The following is a 19,533-nucleotide window of genomic DNA, read 5'->3' on the forward strand; positions in this document are numbered from 1 at the left end:
AAATAGCCCCCCTGTTAGACCAGTTGATCTGCCGTTTCTTTTCTTTTCTCCTCTGCTCCCCTTTTCCTTGAGGGGGGGGGGGGCACAGGTCCGGTGGCCATGGATGAAGTGCTGGCTGTCCAGAGTCGGGACCCGGGGTGGACCGCTCGCCTGTGCATCGGCTGGGAACATCTCTGCGCTGCTGACCCGTCTCCGCTCGGGATGGTGTCCTGCTGGCCCCACTATGGACTGGACTCTTACTATTATGTTGGATCCACTATGGACTGGACTCTCACAATATTATGTCAGACCCACTCGACATCCATTGCTTTCGGTCTCCCCTAGAGGGGGGGTGGGGTTACCCACATATGCGGTCCTCTCCAAGGTTTCTCATAGTCATTCACATCGACGTCCCACTGGGGTGAGTTTTTCCTTGCCCGTATGTGGGCTTTGTACCGAGGATGTCGTCGTGGCTTGTGCAGCCCTTTGAGACACTTGTGATTTAGGGCTATATAAATAAAGATTGATTGATTGATTGATTGAAGAGCACGGAAACCTGCGAAACAGGCTTGTAGGGATGAAATAGCCTGTGTTTTTTCCCTGACCTATTTAATCCATACAAGCCTGTTTTGCAGGTTTCCGTGCTCTTCAGGGGATTTTTTGCATTTTTAAATCCTCTGAAGAGCAGGAAAACCTGCGAAACAGCCTTGTAGGGATGAAATAGCCTCTGTTTTTTCCTGACCTAACGTATATTCCGCTCTACCCCGGTATTGAGCACTGTATAACGGATAAACCACAATAACCTCGACTAATATTTATTGTGCCACCCACACTGTTTTAAATGCAGCTTAAAAATGTAGATAGTGGGTTTCACGATGTAAAGCGCTTTGAGTCTCCAGAGAAAAGCACTATATAAATATAATTCACTTCCCTCAAGTCATAAAAATGGTAAAATATCAGTCGTATGTGCCTTTTTTTACTTACTATTCAATGCTTAAATCTCGAGATCAACTTCAGTTCTATCTATTGATATCAAATTAAAAACAATTTAATTTTTATTTTGTATATTTTATGCCCTTTATGATGAAGAAAACCCTGTTTTTAATGGCAAACAAAATATGCAATATTTTCCCAAAATAAAAATTTCAAAGTGGAATATTTGAGGATGAATAGGTCAATAATTAATACAATTCATTAATGGTTTTGTTTTTTTTTCAATCAATGACACTTTAAAAACAATCCTACTTAAGTTCTTTAGAATCCAAAATGGCCCCACTCATAAAAATGTTTTAAAAATAAGTCTATATTATATATATATATATATTGCATTTTTTATGAAATACGTATATCTTTAGGTCAATTTTAATATATCGAGTAAACCATTTTAATTGTTTGTTTGTATGCCTTTTTGTCAAAAAAAAACCCTGTTTTTTTATTGCAAGCACACAAAATATGCAATATTTTCCCCCAAAAAATTATTCAAAGTGGAAATTTTGATATGAAGTAATTGTAGGTCAAAATTTCATGACAATGTTAATTTAAATGTATTATTATTTTGAGCACTGAAATTTTTCCAAACAAAATCCCAATAAAATGGTGCCACTCATAAGTGTTAAATATAAATCATACATTCATTTTTATTATTTTACTTTTAACACTTAAGTCTCAAGCTCAACCTCAAATCTTTCCGTCAATTATAAGTTTTTTTTTTAATGTTTTTTTTGTTGGTTTAACGCCCTTTTTGTAAAAAAAAATTTTATTTTTATTTTTTTATATGGCACATGCACAAAATACAATATTTCCCCCAAAATATATTTCAAAGTGGAATATTTGATGTGATTTTGATTCATTATTAATTTTTTGGCAATGACTATTTTAAAGAGAAAAAAACATTATTCATGGCAACTTTGTGTTATTAGAGTAAACATTGCAACTTTTTCTTGTTACATTTAATCCGTTTGCTCTTTTATTCCACTTTGTTATTTTTAGAATGTGCTTTCTGTGCTAAAAAAAAAATTAGCTGCAGGCTGAAAATCGCCCCCGGTCCCCATTTTGGTCTTCTCTGGTCTAACATGTTTGTTATTACAAAACACAATGACAATTTTTTGTATTTATTGGGGTTTCACAGCTGTGGGCCCGCTACAATTGGATTTGTGCTGATGAACACATTATAACGGGACTGTCTGTGAATGTAGCTTGTGTTTACAACAACATGAACAGCTCATACACACCTGGTCTGCCAGAGAATAAGAGGACATAGCAATAATTGTTCTATTTAGTGAGTATATAGAACTCTCTAGATACTATTTTCCAAAGGAGCTATAGCAACCAACCTAGCAACTTTTTATTGTCCAAGTTGACCGGTAACAGACGGTAATGATGATGAGATTTTTTTCATGTTTGTCTCGGACGGAAGCACCTCTAAACACGAGTACCCCAGCTTATGAGTTTTTCGGTATACAAGTTGTCTTTCAGCTCATTTTTAAACTTGAGGTGTTGTGAAAAATAATATAAATTAGGAGCCTCCCCGCCACTAGATGGCGTAGCGAATGTCACAGTGAAAAAAACATGCAAGATCCAAGGGATCCTCTGTACCGATTCCTGGTACAGAGGAATTGATATCAGTACTCAATGCTACCAATTTTTGGTACTTTTTGTGTATAACTGTTTTTGATAATAAAATCAAATATTTTTTTCAACATTTAAAAATGATAGTCAGTTCAGCCTCGGCTGAAGCTAGTCTTTTGTTGCGCCCTAAAAAGTGTTAATACTGAAAGTATTGTACTTAATATGCACCAGCTGTTGGATTGTAACGTGATTGTAGTTTTCATTAACACATTTGAAAGTGTTGAAATCGCCATGTGAAATCGCTAATGCTAATCAGTCGCATGTCAATAAAAAAGCCAATGTATATTAGCATTGCGCTAGCACATTTTTAGAAAAAGTGGAGCCCGAGTCATACCAAAGACTATAAAAATGGGACCCATTACCTCCCTGCTTGGCACTCAGCATCAAGGGTTGGAATTGGGGATTAAATCACCAAAATGATTCCCAAGCGCGGCCACCGCTGCTGCCCACTGCTCCCCTCACCTCCCAGGGGATGTCAAGGGTGATGGGTCAAATGCAGAGAATAATTTCGCCACACCTAGTGTGTGTGTGTGACAATCACTGGTACTTTAACTTTAACTTAACTTACTTACATTAGAGCATTTCTTGAGTCAATTACTTTGTTGGCATTGAAAAATTGCAACATTACCTGGAGGTAGTTTGGCTGAGTCGGCTCTCGGTGCTGCTGGAGTGATCGCCAAGTGCCAAAGTGCAACCGGGCGTACCGTAGGACCGGCGGGATTCAGTCTGTGCCAAAGAAGTACCGGATTTGGAAGCCATCCTTAGTTGGAGCATAGCACTGCTCGTCTGCACCATGTTGAATAATAATGAGTCAACGTTTAAAGAATATCTTAACATTTATCCATGAAAATATGGAAAAGCTGCTAAAGATGTGTTTGATGGAGAAGCTGGGAGACACTGTGAAAGTAAATATTGTACACTCTTATTAGAAACCCCAAAACCAGTGAAGTTGGCACATTGTGTGAACCGTAAATAAAAACAGAATACAATGATTTGCAAATCTTTTTCAATCTATATTCAATTGAATAGACTGCAAACACAAGATACTTAACGTTTGAACTGGAAAACGTTATTTTTTGCATATATTAGCTCATTTGGAATTTGATGCCTGCAACATGTTTCAAAAAAGCTGGCACAAGTCACAAAAAAGACTGAGAAAGTTGAGGAATGCTCATCAAACATTTATTTGGAACATCCCACAGGTGAACAGGCTAATTGGGAACAGGTGGGTGCCATGATTGGGTATAAAAGCAGCTTCCGTGAAATGCCATTCACAAACAAGGATGGGGCGAGGGTCACCACTTTGTCAACAAATGTGTGAGCAAATTGTTGAACAGTTTAAGAACAACATTTCTCAACGAGCTATTGCAAGGAATTTAGGGATTTCACCATCTACGGTCCGTAATATCATCAAAAGGTTCAGAGAGTATGGAGAAATCACTGCACGTAAGCGATGATATTACAGACCTTCGATCCCTCAGGCGGTACCGCATCAAAAAGCGACATCAGTGTGTAAAGGATATCACCACATGGGCTCGGGAACACTTCAGGGAACCACTGTCGGTTACTACAGTTGGTCGCTACATCTGTAAGTGCAAGTTAAAACTCTCCTATGCAAGGCGAAAACCGTTTATCAACAACACCCAGAAACGCTGTCGGCTTCGCTGGGCCTGAGCTCATCTACGATGGACTGATACAAAGTGGAAAAGTGTTCTGTGGTCTGATAAGTCCACATTTCAAATTGTTTTTGGAAACTGTGGACGTCGTGTCCTCCGGACCAAAGAAGAAAAGAACCATCCGGATTGTTATAGGCACAAAGTTCAAAAGCCAGCATCTGTGATGGTGTGGGGGTGTATTAGTGCCCAAGACATGGGTAACTCACACATCTGTGAAGGCGCCATTAATGCTGAAAGGTACATACAGGTTTTGGAGCAACATATGTTGCCATCCAAGCAACGTTACCATGGACGCCCCTGCTTATTTCAGCAAGACAATGCCAAGCCACGTGTTACATCAACGTGGCTTCATAGTAAAAGAGTGCGGGTACGAGACTGGCCTGCCTGTAGTCCAGACCTGTCTCCCATTGAAAATGTGTGGCGCATTATGAAGCCTAAAATACCACAACGGAGACCCCCGGACTGTTGGACAACTTAAGCTGTACATCAAGCAAGAATGGGAAAGAATTCCACCTGAGAAGCTTCAAAAATGTGTCTCCTCAGTTCCCAAACGTTTACTGAGTGTTGTTAAAAGGAAAGGCCATGTAACACAGTGGTGAACATGCCCTTTCCCAACTACTTTGGCACGTGTTGCAGCCATGAAATTCTAAGTTAATTATTATTTGCAAAAAAAAAAAAAAAGTTTATGAGTTTGAACATCAAATATCTTGTCTTTGTAGTGCATTCAATTGAATATGGGTTGAAAAGGATTTGCAAATCATTGCATTCCGTTTTTATTTACATCTAACACAATTTCCCAACTCATATGGAAACGGGGTTTGTACATTCTATTGTATTGCTATTAAACAATATTTATTATCTGAAAGTGAGGTTTTTTTTCTTTTAAAAAGACTTGTCAGGTGTTAAAATGGGGATCTCTTGGGGTCCGAGAATGGATGAGATTCATTCGTATTTTCCGCACTATAAGGCGCACCTAAAAACCACAAATTTTCTCAAAAGCTGACAGTGCGCCTTATAACCCGGTGCGCTTTATTACGATTCATTTTCATAAAGTTTCGATCTCGCAACTTCGGTAAACAGCCGCCATCTTTTTTCCCGGTAGAACAGGAAGCGCTTCTTCTTCTACGCAAGCAACCGCCAAGGAAAGCACCCGCCCCCATAGAACAGGAAGCGCTTCTTCTTCTACTGTAAGCAACCACCCGCCCCCGGAAGAAGAAGAAGAAGAAGAAAAAACGCGCGGATATCACCGTACGTTTCATTTCCTGTTTACATCTGTAAAGACCACAAAATGGCTCCTACTAAGCGAAAAGGATCCGGTTCATAAAAAGACGCAATCTCTCCATCCGCACACGGATTACTACCGTATTTCACAGCAACTGATATTCCTGTGAACTGCACTGTGGAACGGGAGCACGTACGGTGAATATTCGCACCACAGGGAATGAGAAGTCATCCTTCACTGTGGTTCTAGCTTGCCATGCTAACTTCCACCCATGGTGATATTCAAAAGGAAGACCTTGCCAAAAGAGACCTTTCCAGCCGGCGTCATCATAAAAGCTAACTCGAAGGGATGGATGGATGAAGAAAAGATGAGCGAGTGGTTAAGGGAAGTTTACGCGAAGAGGCCGGGTGGCTTTTTTCACACAGCTCCGAAGGCGAACACACCTTCACTAAGACGGGCAGACAGCGCCGGACGACATACGCCAACATTTGCCAGTGGATCGTAAATGCCTGGGCAGATATTTCGGTCACAACTGTGGTCCGAGCTTTCCGGAAGGCAGGATTCACAGAACAACAGCGACACTGACTCCCGATGACTTCGACGAGACGGAACCGGCCATTTTGGATACCACGCTTGCGCAACTTTTCAATTCGGACACCGAAGACGAAGAATTCGAAGGATTTACGAATGAAGAATAACTTCAGAAGGTGAGCGCTATGTTTATTTTGTGTGTTGTGACATTAACGTTCGAGCAACATTATGTTACTATTGCTCTACACCATTTTGAATTTTACTATGTTTGTGATTGCACATTTGCGTACATTTTGGGACAGAGTTGTTAGAACGCTGGTTTTCAATATATTATTAAAGTTTGACTGAACTATCTGACTGTTTTTTTGACATTCCCTTTAGCGCAGCGTAGGCGCGGCTTATAATCCGGGGCGGCTTATTGGTGGACAAAGTTATGAAATATGCCATTCATTGAAGGTGCGGCTAATAATCCGGTGCGCCTTATAGTGCGGAAAATACGGTAATTGGGCGAGTCGCATCTTGAATTAACCGAGATTCTTTTCCATGATCATGATTTCAAGCTTGCCTTGACTTTGAAACTTCATTTCTTGCGGAGACAACTGCAGCGTGGGAGGACGTGCTTGTGGTCACGGGGGATGGCACTTGATTAAAACGTGACAGGCCTGCGTGCTCGTTAAGCGCGGCTTCTTATTAATCAACAATTAGAGCTGGCGGCTAATGAGCAGAGTGATGCATCACTCCGCCAGAGGACAAAGATGTTTGACTAATATTATGAATAGCCACACACTATGGATGTGAGGCCATGAGAGAAAATAAAGTCCGTTGCTCATTTTTTAACGGCCCACAGCACAATTGTTAGCATTCTAACGTTAGTATGCTGGCTTATTTTGCCTAATTTTGTAGGTAGACACCTCAGTCATATATTGGTACTTGATGCATGCTAACTTTAGCGTGCTAGCATGTTAAACAAGTGTGTCATGTACTCACTTCAGAGTAATACATTTTGGTACTTGATGTATGTTAGTTAGCATGCAATGTTTTTTCCATAATTTAACAGTTATACTCGTCATTATTTCAGTAATGCCAATTGCAAGCATGTTATTGCTAGCATGGTAGTGTTAGCATGCTAGGTTTTTTTTTTGCTAATTTTGCAGGTTCACAGCATCAAATATTTTGTTACTTGACGAATGATACCTGTTCGCATTCTAACATTAGCATGCTAGCTTTTTTTTTGTTAATTTTGTAGGTAGACACCTCAGTCATATTTTGGTACTTGATGCATGCTAACTTTAGCATGCTAGCATGTTAAACAAGTGTGTCATGTACTCACTTCAGAGTAATACATTTTGGTACTTGATGTATGTTAGTTAGCATGCAATGTTTTTTCCATAATTTAACAGTTATACTCGTCATTATTTCAGTAATGCCAATTGCAAGCATGTTATTGTTAGCATGGTAGTGTTAGCATGCTAGGTTTTTTTTTTGCTAATTTTGCAGGTTCACAGCATCAAATATTTTGTTACTTGACGAATGATACCTGTTCGCATTCTAACATTAGCATGCTAGCTTTTTTTTTGTTAATTTTGTAGGTAGACACCTCAGTCATATTTTGGTACTTGATGCATGCTAACTTTAGCATGCTAGCATGTTAAACAAGTGTTTCATGTACACACTTCAGAGTAATACATTTTGGTACTTGATGCATGTTACAGTTAACATGCAATGTTTTTTTGATAATTTAACAGTTATACTCTTCATTATTTCAGAAATGCCAATTGCAAGCATGTTATTGTTAGCATAGTACTGTTAGCATGCTAGTTTTATTTGTGCTAATTTTGCAGGTTCACAGCATCAAATATTATGTTACCTGACAAATGATACCTGTTCGCATTCTAACGTTAGCATGCTACCTTTTTTGGTTAATTTTGTAGGTAGACACCTCAGTCATATATTGGTACTTGATGCATGCTAACTTTAGCGTGCTAGCATGTTAAACAAGTGTGTCATGTACTCACTTCAGAGTAATACATTTTGGTACTTGATGTATGTTAGTTAGCATGCAATGTTTTTTCCATAATTTAACAGTTATACTCGTCATTATTTCAGTAATGCCAATTGCAAGCATGTTATTGTTAGCATGGTGGTGTTAGCATGCTAGGTTTTTTTTTGCTAATTTTGCAGGTTCACAGCATCAAATATTTTGTTACTTGACGAATGATACCTGTTCGCATTCTAACATTAGCATGCTAGCTTCTTTTTTTTTGTTAATTTTGTAGGTAGACACCTCAGTCATATTTTGGTACTTGATGCATGCTAACTTTAGCATGCTAGCATGTTAAACAAGTGTTTCATGTACACACTTCAGAGTAATACATTTTGGTACTTGATGTATGTTAGTTAGCATGCAATGTTTTTTCCATAATTTAACAGTTATACTCGTCATTATTTCAGTAATGCCAATTGCAAGCATGTTATTGTTAGCATGGTAGTGTTAGCATGCTAGGTTTTTTTTTGCTAATTTTGCAGGTTCACAGCATCAAATATTTTGTTACTTGACGAATGATACCTGTTCGCATTCTAACATTAGCATGCTAGCTTTTTTTTTTTGTTAATTTTGTAGGTAGACACCTCAGTCATATTTTGGTACTTGATGCATGCTAACTTTAGCATGCTAGCATGTTAAACAAGTGTTTCATGTACTCACTTCAGAGTAATACATTTTGGTACTTGATGTATGTTAGTTAGCATGCAATGTTTTTTCCATAATTTAACAGTTATACTCGTCATTATTTCAGTAATGCCAATTGCAAGCATGTTATTGTTAGCATGGTAGTGTTAGCATGCTAGGTTTTTTTTTGCTAATTTTGCAGGTTCACAGCATCAAATATTTTGTTACTTGACGAATGATACCTGTTCGCATTCTAACATTAGCATGCTAGCTTTTTTTTTTTGTTAATTTTGTAGGTAGACACCTCAGTCATATATTGGTACTTGATGCATGCTAACTTTAGCGTGCTAGCATGTTAAACAAGTGTGTCATGTACTCACTTCAGAGTAATACATTTTGGTACTTGATGTATGTTAGTTAGCATGCAATGTTCTTTCCATAATTTAACAGTTATACTCGTCATTATTTCAGTAATGCCAATTGCAAGCACGTTATTGTTAGCATGGTAGTGTTAGCATGCTAGGTTTTTTTTTTGCTAATTTTGCAGGTTCACAGCATCAAATATTTTGTTACTTGACGAATGATACCTGTTCGCATTCTAACATTAGCATGCTAGCTTTTTTTTGTTGTTAATTTTGTAGGTAGACACCTCAGTCATATTTTGGTACTTGATGCATGCTAACTTTAGCGTGCTAGCATGTTAAACAAGTGTGTCATGTACTCACTTCAGAGTAATACATTTTGGTACTTGATGTATGTTAGTTAGCATGCAATGTTTTTTCCATAATTTAACAGTTATACTCGTCATTATTTCAGTAATGCCAATTGCAAGCATGTTATTGTTAGCATAGTACTGTTAGCATGCTAGTTTTATTTGTGCTAATTTTGCAGGTTCACAGCATCAAATATTATGCTACCTGACAAATGATACCTGTTCGCATTCTAACGTTAGCATGCTACCTTTTTTGGTTAATTTTGTAGGTAGACACCTCAGTCATATTTTGGTACTTGATGCATGCTAACTTTAGCGTGCTAGCATGTTAAACAAGTGTGTCATGTACTCACTTCAGAGTAATACATTTTGGTACTTGATGTATGTTAGTTAGCATGCAATGTTTTTTCCATAATTTAACAGTTATACTCGTCATTATTTCAGTAATGCCAATTGCAAGCATGTTATTGTTAGCATGGTAGTGTTAGCATGCTAGGTTTTTTTTTTGCTAATTTTGCAGGTTCACAGCATCAAATATTTTGTTACTTGACGAATGATACCTGTTCGCATTCTAACATTAGCATGCTAGCTTTTTTTTTTTGTTAATTTTGTAGGTAGACACCTCAGTCATATTTTGGTACTTGATGCATGCTAACTTTAGCATGCTAGCATGTTAAACAAGTGTGTCATGTACTCACTTCAGAGTAATACATTTTGGTACTTGATGTATGTTAGTTAGCATGCAATGTTTTTTCCATAATTTAACAGATATACTCGTCATTATTTCAGTAATGCCAATTGCAAGCATGTTATTGTTAGCATGGTAGTGTTAGCATGCTAGGTTTTTTTTTGCTAATTTTGCAGGTTCACAGCATCAAATATTTTGTTACTTGACGAATGATACCTGTTCGCATTCTAACATTAGCATGCTAGCTTTTTTTTGTTTGTTAATTTTGTAGGTAGACACCTCAGTCATATATTGGTACTTGATGCATGCTAACTTTAGCGTGCTAGCATGTTAAACAAGTGTGTCATGTACTCACTTCAGAGTAATACATTTTGGTACTTGATGTATGTTAGTTAGCATGCAATGTTCTTTCCATAATTTAACAGTTATACTCGTCATTATTTCAGTAATGCCAATTGCAAGCATGTTATTGTTAGCATGGTAGTGTTAGCATGCTAGGTTTTTTTTTGCTAATTTTGCAGGTTCACAGCATCAAATATTTTGTTACTTGACGAATGATACCTGTTCGCATTCTAACATTAGCATGCTAGCTTTTTTTTGTTGTTAATTTTGTAGGTAGACACCTCAGTCATATTTTGGTACTTGATGCATGCTAACTTTAGCATGCTAGCATGTTAAACAAGTGTGTCATGTACTCACTTCAGAGTAATACATTTTGGTACTTGATGTATGTTAGTTAGCATGCAATGTTTTTTCCATAATTTAACAGTTATACTCGTCATTATTTCAGTAATGCCAATTGCAAGCATGTTATTGTTAGCATGGTAGTGTTAGCATGCTAGGTTTTTGTTTGCTAATTTTGCAGGTTCACAGCATCAAATATTTTGTTACTTGACGAATGATACCTGTTCGCATTCTAACATTAGCATGCTAGCTTTTTTTTTTGTTAATTTTGTAGGTAGACACCTCAGTCATATTTTGGTACTTGATGCATGCTAACTTTAGCGTGCTAGCATGTTAAACAAGTGTGTCATGTACTCACTTCAGAGTAATACATTTTGGTACTTGATGCATGTTACAGTTAACATGCAATGTTTTTTTGATAATTTAACAGTTATACTCTTCATTATTTCAGAAATGCCAATTGCAAGCATGTTATTGTTAGCATAGTACTGTTAGCATGCTAGTTTTATTTGTGCTAATTTTGCAGGTTCACAGCATCAAATATTATGTTACCTGACAAATGATACCTGTTCGCATTCTAACGTTAGCATGCTACCTTTTTTGGTTAATTTTGTAGGTAGACACCTCAGTCATATATTGGTACTTGATGCATGCTAACTTTAGCGTGCTAGCATGTTAAACAAGTGTGTCATGTACTCACTTCAGAGTAATACATTTTGGTACTTGATGTATGTTAGTTAGCATGCAATGTTTTTTCCATAATTTAACAGTTATACTCGTCATTATTTCAGTAATGCCAATTGCAAGCATGTTATTGTTAGCATGGTAGTGTTAGCATGCTAGGTTTTTTTTTGCTAATTTTGCAGGTTCACAGCATCAAATATTTTGTTACTTGACGAATGATACCTGTTCGCATTCTAACATTAGCATGCTAGCTTTTTTTTTGTGTTAATTTTGTAGGTAGACACTTCAGTCATATTTTGGTACTTGATGCATGCTAACTTTAGCGTGCTAGCATGTTAAACAAGTGTGTCATGTACTCACTTCAGAGTAATACATTTTGGTACTTGATGTATGTTAGTTAGCATGCAATGTTTTTTCCATAATTTAACAGTTATACTCGTCATTATTTCAGTAATGCCAATTGCAAGCATGTTATTGTTAGCATGGTAGTGTTAGCATGCTAGGTTTTTTTTTGCTAATTTTGCAGGTTCACAGCATCAAATATTTTGTTACTTGACGAATGATACCTGTTCGCATTCTAACATTAGCATGCTAGCTTTTTTTTGTTGTTAATTTTGTAGGTAGACACCTCAGTCATATTTTGGTACTTGATGCATGCTAACTTTAGCGTGCTAGCATGTTAAACAAGTGTGTCATGTACTCACTTCAGAGTAATACATTTTGGTACTTGATGTATGTTAGTTAGCATGCAATGTTTTTTCCATAATTTAACAGTTATACTCGTCATTATTTCAGTAATGCCAATTGCAAGCATGTTATTGTTAGCATGGTAGTGTTAGCATGCTAGGTTTTTTTTTGCTAATTTTGCAGGTTCACAGCATCAAATATTTTGTTACTTGACGAATGATACCTGTTCGCATTCTAACATTAGCATGCTAGCTTTTTTTTTTTTGTTAATTTTGTAGGTAGACACCTCAGTCATATTTTGGTACTTGATGCATGCTAACTTTAGCATGCTAGCATGTTAAACAAGTGTTTCATGTACACACTTCAGAGTAATACATTTTGGTACTTGATGCATGTTACAGTTAACATGCAATGTTTTTTTGATAATTTAACAGTTATACTCTTCATTATTTCAGAAATGCCAATTGCAAGCATGTTATTGTTAGCATAGTACTGTTAGCATGCTAGTTTTATTTGTGCTAATTTTGCAGGTTCACAGCATCAAATATTATGTTACCTGACAAATGATACCTGTTCGCATTCTAACGTTAGCATGCTACCTTTTTTGGTTAATTTTGTAGGTAGACACCTCAGTCATATATTGGTACTTGATGCATGCTAACTTTAGCGTGCTAGTATTTTAAACAACTTTCATGTGCACACTGAGTAATATTTTTTTGGTACTTGATGCATGTTACAGTGAGCATGCAATTTTTTTCCAATAATTCAACGATATACTCATTATTTCAGTAATGCTAACTGCAAGCATGTTATTGTTAGCATAGTACTGTTAGCATGCTAGCTTTTTTTTTTTACAAAGTTTTACAAAAATAGAATAGTTGTCGAAGACCAAACGTTTTCACACTAAAAAATTCAAACATGTGAGGGCAATTTTGTTATTTTTCATTTTCAAAATATATGTATTTTTTTAACCTGTAGGGCTCCCTTCAAGTTTGGTCCCGGAGATTTAAAAATGTAAAAAATAAGTCATATATTAACACTTAAATCTCTAGATCCACTTCAGATCCATATGTCGATATAAAGTTGGGTTTTTTTTACAATTTATTTCTACTATTTTATGCCCTTTTTGTCAAAGAAAATATTTTTTTTTATGGCAAACCCACAAACTATGCAATATTCCCCCCCCAAAAATATTACAAAGTAGAATATTTGATGTGGAGTAATTGGAGCCTTTAAATAGATTATTAATTCATAACATTCATTTTAATTCATTATTTATTTATTTTTTAGTAAAGACAATTTTGAAAAAAAAATCTTACAAAAAATATTGGTTATCCAAAAGAGCCCAACTCATAAAACTGTTAAAAAATAAGTCACACTTTTTTTATTTGATTATTTATTTTAATTTTTTTTCAACGCTAATCAGTCTAAATACATTTTTTTTCAGTTTTTTTTGTTGGTTTGTTTTATGTCCTTATTGTCGTAGAAAATTTGGAGGGCGGGAGAGGGGGAGTGGCAAACCCACAAACTATGCAATATTTTCCCCAAAAAATATTTCAAAGTGGAATATTTGATGTGAAGTAATTGGAGCCTTATATAGGTAAATAATTCATAACAGTTATTTTGATTGATTTTTTATTTTATTTTTTTAGTAAAGAGTTTGAAAAAAAATATTACTAAAATTATTGGGTATCCAAAAGGGTCCCCCTCAAGTGTTAAAAATATATATTTTTTTACATTCAACGCCTAAATCAGTCTAAATCCATTTTCTTCAGGGGGAGTGGCAAACCCACAAATTATGCAATATTTTCCCCCAAAAAATATTTCAAAGTGTAATATTTATAATAATCAGAAATAAAATAAAATATAAACAGATACACACACACACATATATATATATATACACATATACATGCATATATATATATATATACATATACATGCATATATACATATACATGCATATATATATATACACATGCATATATATATATATATATACACACACACACACACACACACACACACACACATATATATATAAATATTATTAATGTATTATTATTATTTTATTTTTATTTTTTTTGGTTTATTTAATCGATGTATTTGTAGATATTACTTTGTTTTTTTTTGTTGTTTCTTTCTTTTTGGCGGGGGTAGCTGTTATGGGTGGGATATAAACAAAAATATTTTGACATTTAGGGCAGACAATAGATATATGATTTATGTGAATATGATGTAATGGATAGGAAAGTCTGATGCTGGATGTCAATAAAAATAAAATGAAAAAACAAAACAAAAAACAAAGTGTAATATTTGATGTGAAGTAATTGGAGCCTTACCTAAAGTAGATCAATAATTCATCACAACATTGATTTTGATCATTCTTTTTTTTTTTTTTTTTTTTTAGCAATGACAGTTTTAAAGAAAACAAATCTCACAAAAATTCCACTCATAAAAGTGTTAAAAATAAGTCATACTTTTAAAACTATATACATTTTAACGCTTAAATCAGTCTAAATCAATATTGTTTTATTGTTGTTGTTGCAATGCCAGTTTTAAAGAAAATAAATCTCACAAAAAATATTGGGGATCCAAAAGAGCCCCACTAATAAAGTGTTAAAAATAGGTTATACATTATTTTAATTTATTTTTTACTCTGCAACACTGTCAATTATTTGTTTTCATTCATTTATTTTTTGCCCTTTTTGTCAAGGAAAAAAAACGTCTTTTTTTTTTATGGCATACAACAATATGCAATATTTTCCTCAGGAAATATTTCAAAGTGGAATATTTGAAGCTTCAGCCTTTAACCAATTGTTACTATAACAATCTACAAGGTTAATACAGTTCACTTCTTTCTTTTGTATTTCAAGTTGTAGAATTGAAGACATTATCTGTAAATAAACAATCCGCCTGTTATTTTAAGTAATATGCCAGAAATGACAAACTATGTATATTTCTATTTTTTTTAAAGAAAAATACCAAATTAATTATACATAGCAATTTCTGTTTTCTTAAATTACTTTCAAATTCATGTAATATTACGATATTTTTCCGTAAAATGTTTCATGAAAATTTCTGTAATTATGTTTTTGATCATTATTTGGTTTACAATGTTTTACTTTAATTTTATGGTTTTCGTTTGGCAGTCGTAGCTGCCAGTAGATGACCGTTTTTTTACAGAATTTTTTTTTACAGTATATGATTAGCCTAAGTGGCTGGACAGGACAAAAAATAAAAATAAAAATAAAAAGCTTCAAATGGGTCAATTATTCACGTTATTATTTTTTGAGCAATGCCAGTTTTAAAGAAAACCATAATAGCCTGCATGGCAGCTTCGTGTTATTAGAGTCCACATTTGCAACTTTTTTCATTGCAGTTTTTGTAATGTTATTTTTAAAATGTGCCGCGGGCTGTTAAAAACATTTGCTACAAATGGCCCTTGGGTACCCCTGTGTCTGAGGGACCAATGCACATAAAGTAGTTGAATGTTTATTATCAGATTTAGAGTTGAATCAGACAGAAATGAAGGTTTATTTGGAAAGCATTCCACCGAGCTAATGGCACTGATTGAGCCTCCTGTAAGACGAGACGGGAGCGAAATGAGCCCTCAGAGGAAGCTCCCGGTTGCCAAATCGCTTCCGTGTGAGGAAACAAGAACCTTCCAAGCTGCCAAGATAGCAGGCAAATTACAAGATGCGGTTCTATGAATAAATAAATAATTTCACAGCCAATCCCGCTGCGTTCTCGGGAGATAGAAGACGTTGGGGCTGGTGACAAGGCGCACTTGGGGGTAGGGGGGGGAACAGGAGCATTGGCGCCCCCAGCCTGTTGGACAGGTGTTACGGCAAGCACATACCTGAAGGCATCCATGGCGTCATGTTGCGTCAGCCTCCGGGGACACGCTGGTTGACTGTGGTCATGCATGCTGCAGAGGAAGCAGTCAATTAGCCAAGACTTATCAGTAACAATGTGTACACGGCCCCCATTATCCCCCCCAAACAGCCTGTCCGCTCTTTCACTGCCGGCTTACACGACCGGGGGTTAAGTGTTCCTTAATTGACACAGACTCCTGCCGTCTCATGCGTTATTCATCAGGCATCGCCACACGGCAATCACACTTTCATGTGCGCCATTAGCCCGCCAGCAGCTAGCATCAGGCGGCAGGTATATAGCGCCATCTTCATTTCTGAGGGAATAATGCATGAGCGCTGACGGCAGAGTTCACTGGTATGCAGGACGGGTGCACGCCAGAAGGCGGAGAAGGCGTCATGCTCTGATAGGGACCCCGGTGCTACAGGTTGTCATGCTACCACGCTAGGAAATCAAGCTAATTAGCATAGTGTTTGAGATGAATTCTCCATAGCCCAACGTCTTCAATCTCCTGAGAAACCCTGGAGTTCTATTGTATTGCTTTTCATATAATATTGATTTTCTTCTTAAAAACGCATCTTGTTAAATGTGTTTTGAGTTACGACCTTATTGTGTAAATTGAGATGACACTACTGTATAAGAGACGTAAAAAAGTAAGCAAAGACCTGACGTTTCTGACGACTTTGGCAAACTAACAATGAATCTTCCTCGTTTACTCACACACTCGTTTTGGAATTTTATCTACCATTCACAATCCTTATGTAAGACAAGAACACATATGTTGTGTTTTTGCAGTCCATGAATGTCCCCCGCTTGCTTCATTTTCATTTTGGGGACGTCTGCAATCCATCCATTAAAAGGGGGGTACTGTAATGATTCGTTGCCCGGGTAATGACTTGGTTTGTTTTATTATTCTTCCTTTATTTTGCATTCTATATCGTAAATAAACATTAGCAATAGTCATATAACAATGGTTATGACTGAAAGAATAAGATCGCGGATACAAGAGGCCGAAATGAGTTTCCTAAGAAGGGTGGCTGGCATCTCCCTTAAAGATAGGGTGAGAAGTTCAGTCACCCGAGAGAGACTCAGAGTAGAGCCGCTGCTCCTTCGCTTGGAAAGGAGCCAGCTTAGGTGGTTCGGGCATCTCGTGCAGATGCCTCACGAGAGTCTCCCTAGGGAGGTCCTCGTTGCACGTCCCACTGGGAGGAGACCCCGGAGCAGACCACGGACCAGACGGGGGGAATACATCTCTTCTCTGGCCTGGGAACGTTTCAGGATCCCCAGGAGGAAGTTGCCAATGTTGCTCTGGAGAGGGAAGTCTGGGGGTCTCTGCTGGAGCACGTTGTCCCCACGACCCGATTCCGGATAAGCGGTTGAAGATGGATGGATTGATCCAACAATGGAGCTAATGAGAGTTGCTCTGTTCCACCTATAAAGTGCACTAAAAACATCCAAAATGTCATGATTCGTTGCCCGTGTTATGTTTTTGTTCTATGTTTTAGTCGAGTTGTGTTCACAATGTGCTTGTTAGTGTTGTTGGTTGCACCGGTGTCTTGCCCTGGCACTGCCTTCCTCCAATCCACCCTCTCTCTCCTCTTGTGTTTAGTCCATGTGTATTTAGTTATCTGTTACTGTCTTGTCTTTGTCTGTACGTCGTATGGAAGTTGTTGGGTCCTCCTCACCAAACCTCCACATCCACAACAGTGACAGTACGATCGGACTAAGAAATGGACCCAAGAGATGGCCTCCCTCCAGCTCTTCCCGACGACGTCACGGAAGAAACGTCCGCAGGAGCTTGCAGCCTGCCTCCTCGTTGGCAGTCCATAAATGCCCCCCGCTTGCTTCATTTTGGGGACGTCTGGAATCCGTCCATTAAAGGGGGGGTACTGTTATGATTCGTCGCCCGGGTAATGGCTTGGTTTGTTTTGTTATTCATCCTATGTTTTAGTTCAAAAGCTAAATACTATCTATGTGTGCTTCTCATTGTTTTACAGCTTTCTTAATTCCTTCAAAACATTTAGTAGTCATATCAAACTTACGAAGCACCCGCTCTCTGTTTCATCGCCTCACTTTCAGCTAGCTAGCTGTTAAAGCTAAGTTAGTCCCAGTCCGAAGCTAATGCTCCTTTCTCATGCATAGGTTGGCCCTACTAGAGGGCCGTGCCCGCCAGTTTGAGCAGAGTAATATCGCAACTATAGACGCCGTGGACACATTTGCTAGCGTTAGCTGTAGCGAGCTGAGTGGCCCAGTTTATAGCAGCCCTAAGCGGCCATGGTGAACCGGTAAAGACGCATAATATATTTAGCCCTTTAGCTAGTCCCACACCCCAGTCTACCGGACACCACACCTTAGTCATAGGGTACTCTATCACCCGGGGGCCGGATAAGCATTGAAGCGAATCTTAGGGAGCTGATTTGCAACCGGCCTGGCAAACATGTACAACAGGCTAATCGCTCCACTAGCTACGCCAACATAGTTGTACACGTCGGTTACAATGACACTAGGATGAGACAGTCAGGGATTACAAAGAGGAACATAGCTAGGACTTGTCTCAGGCCCCCTGCCTGCGAGAGGCAATGATGAGAGGTATAGCAGATTAGTCTTGCTTAACAAGTGGCTGGCTAGATTTTGTAGAGCACAGGGACTAACGCTTATTAATAATTGGCTCTCTTTTTGAGGCATACCGGGCTTGCTGAGGAGGGACGGCCTTCACCCTAACTGGGAAGGCACCATCACTCTAAATAGTACATAGATTACTGTTTGAGTCACACTTGACTAACTACACTAGAACAAGCTCGGACACAGGCAATTACAGTGTCTGTTAGTCCGGGTGAGGAGTCAGTTAAGATAGAACTAACCAGCACCAGGCTAGAAAATTCCTGCACACATAGCATTTCTCGTAGAATATAACTTTTTTTTTGCTGTAGTGACTGTGCCAGAGGAGGACCTGCATTCTATTAAGGTGGCAAATTATGACGCGTTCAATTTATCGCAACACCAAGCAAATAATCTCAAGATCCCCATAATATTCCTAGATGTGGTTGAAATTATTTAAGGCACACTATGCAAAATAGACGTAATGTTATTAATATCCGTACTACGGATACCATTAACAAAAATTGCTCAAAACAGCCCACTACCTATAATATGGGCTTTTCAAACACCAGATCATTGTCTCCCAAAACTTTATTAGTTAATGAGATCATTAGAGACAACAATCTTAAAGTCATTGGTCTCAGTGAACCTTGGCTAAAACCAGATATTTTTTTTTCCGCTTAACGAGGCATCTCCTTCTAACTACATGAGTGCACATATTCCTCATCCCCTTAAAAGGAGTGGAAGTGTTATGATCCGCTGCCCGGATCATAGTTTGTTTACGTTTTATGTCTGTTGGCTTAGTTCTGTTACAGCACCCCCGTTTTGTGTCTCCTTGGTTGCCATGGTTATTTATTGTTTTCACCTGCCTCTGATTAGTGTTCGGCACGCTCACCTGCT

General features: G+C 37.6%; 1 long non-coding RNA gene across 2 annotated transcripts in view; it reads right to left on the minus strand.

Annotated features, from left to right (window-relative positions):
• Nucleotides 1-19,533, minus strand: part of LOC133577872 (uncharacterized) — a 78,767-nt gene that overhangs the window by 23,515 nt on the left and 35,719 nt on the right. For both annotated transcript variants that reach the window (XR_009811780.2, XR_009811781.2), the window contains exons 2-3: nucleotides 16,022-16,090; nucleotides 3,236-3,393 (exon numbers count right to left, since the gene is read on the minus strand). This is a non-coding gene — a long non-coding RNA (uncharacterized lncRNA). The remainder of the gene's footprint in view (nucleotides 1-3,235; nucleotides 3,394-16,021; nucleotides 16,091-19,533) is intronic.

Source organism: Nerophis lumbriciformis, linkage group LG39, assembly GCF_033978685.3.
Source record: "Nerophis lumbriciformis linkage group LG39, RoL_Nlum_v2.1, whole genome shotgun sequence".
NCBI lineage: Eukaryota > Metazoa > Chordata > Actinopteri > Syngnathiformes > Syngnathidae > Nerophis > Nerophis lumbriciformis.